Raw genomic sequence first — 2,404 nt, forward strand, 5'->3', positions numbered from 1 at the left:
TCATACAATAATAATTGTCTCAGAATGAAAAAGCGTGTGTCCTTTCGACCACTCATGGACCGGACGGCACCTTTTTCTACTCACACAACAAACAATGCACTCTTTATCGGCATGTCCTATCCTTAGGACCAACTTTTACATAGTATCATTTGGACCGGACGGGTGTGTCCTTTCGACCATGTGCATGGACCGGACGACACTGTCCCTTCGAACAAAGAACACTTATGGTTGAATCGGATAAATGTGTCACTTAAACCAGCCGCTATCAGCTGCATGGCTCGGACGACATTCCCTTCAACCACCTTCACACACCACATTACTCGATAACTGTTCTCACTCAACGTGCCAACATAGTTAAGTAGACTTCATGCAAACAATGCTTACAGATTACTCATAAGTTACGAATTGTCTTGCTCTGCATGAATTTCGACCAATTTTCGACAATTCATGGTCAATAATATCACGATCTCAGATGTTATGTCACGCCACGCTTTATTGGGATCGTTTTAGATAATCGTTAGCAAACTTTTCAAAGTGCGCATCACACGCTCTACTTGCCCGTAAGATACCCAAGATCACTGCGCACAGTATCTGGCAACTTACTAAGATAGCTCTATTTTATCAAAAAGCAAGACGATCCGCTTTCAAACAAAAAGGGGACTGACTCACCGGATTACTTCCTCAAGATACCACTCGACAGTCGTTGTCCGCAGATATTAACCTCTTATTTTGTAGTAGCTATACCTCCTTTTTAACCGACATCATCCTCTTTCATTACAATTTGTTGCTACGTGTCCAGCTTGACCGCATATGTAGCAGGTTACGGTCGCAATTTTCTCAGGAGCACGTAATGCAGTTGACGGATTTTGCTGTTTAGTTATTCTAGAAAAATCTTCTCGAAGACGCTTTTTACAGTCGGCTTGCCGGTGTCCGGGGATTCCACAAAAATGACATTTATCAGGAACTCTTGCGTGTACAAATCTTTTTGTTATTGTTTTAAATCAGGCTCTTGGATTTCAATAATCTCCGATCTTCGCTTTAGAGAAATGCCTCTTAAGATTCTAAATAGCTGAGGTTTGGTAGTGACAGTATATGCGTTTAGCTCATGGCGTATCAAACCATCCATCTGACATAAGACTGATATGACAAATCCAGTTATAACATCTTCTGGCATTCGAGTTTTAGGTATAGTTTCGATCATATTTCATAAGCGCAGGCCAGCTTCTGCTGCAGTTTCTTGTGTTCCAATTTGAAAACGCAATATTTCATCAAAGTAGTCTTGAAATAATTTTGGTTTACAAAATCTGGCCATTAAACTTTGTTTTACAGTCTCCCATGTGAGCTCATTCAAATTTAACTTTGTCAAGCAAGAGGCAGCGCAGCCTTTCAGTGCATAGGTAATAGCCACAAGTAAATCTACGCTCTTTAAATTTTTAGTCAGTACTATAAACTCTGAAATCTTACACCAACCTTCTACATCCATGTCTACATCTTTCAGATAAAAATCTACAAATTTTACTGCACTAGACTGTGCGCTAGCGGTTGCGTCGTCGCTAACATCCGAGTAAGACTCCCATATTGCTTAACAACTTCAAGGCGCTATTTTCGTCAAGTGGTTGGTTTTCCTCGGTCTTAAGCGCATGGTATATCCCACTTCTGATATGGGCGGATGGCCATATTCATCAGAATCACCCATATCTTCAGTAAATTATAATGTTGGTGGAAACAAATGAATCATCAATGTTACAACAAATGTTATGTAATCGCACAAATCTATGCGCTAGTAATTAGGGAATCACTTGATCAATCGCTTTTAATTAGTTTCGATACAACAATGCACAAGATTACTCGGAAGTCGGAACAATAGCGATTCGTCGCAAACGTGGTGCTCTAGCCGTTCTTCGTTTGTAACCAAGCAACGTCTGCAGCCGACCATCGACGCGACGCTCCGCTAGATCGACAGTTGTCAAATCTCGTTCCGATGTAATTCTCATCAGCCAGTAATACTTCTACCAGCCAGTAATACTCCTACATATATAATTTACGTCTTCATAAATGCAATACTGAAATTAATCTTGAAAATTATACAGGTTTTTTTGTTTATGCCTTAATGCTCTACCGACTTTGTAATATACGTACACAACTCGTATACAACAAACACAAAATACGTCCAATTGATAAACTCCCCTTCAGTTAAGCATACACTAAAAATTGCGTAAAATGTAGCGGAATAAAATAGCAAGTTGTTAAGCGCTGAAGTGACCGCACCGGCGCACGTCTAAGAGACTTGGCGGTGATCAATCGTCTCCGACATGATGAATAGTGAGCCCCGAGGAAATCTAGATAAAACCGCTTCCATATTACAAGGGGAAATTATTCTATTATCGCTTTCTGACGACCAAGG

The 2,404-nt window shown here is 40.4% G+C and overlaps 1 pseudogene; it reads right to left on the minus strand.

Annotated features, from left to right (window-relative positions):
• Positions 1–286: 286 nt before the first annotated feature.
• Positions 287–1,844, minus strand: LOC149490658 (uncharacterized; annotated as a pseudogene).
• Positions 1,845–2,404: the final 560 nt, after the last annotated feature.

This window comes from Colias philodice, chromosome 2, assembly GCF_061535455.1.
Source record: "Colias philodice isolate Cphi_HAF_F1 chromosome 2, ilColPhil1 Martin Lab GWU primary, whole genome shotgun sequence".
Classification (NCBI taxonomy): domain Eukaryota; kingdom Metazoa; phylum Arthropoda; class Insecta; order Lepidoptera; family Pieridae; genus Colias; species Colias philodice.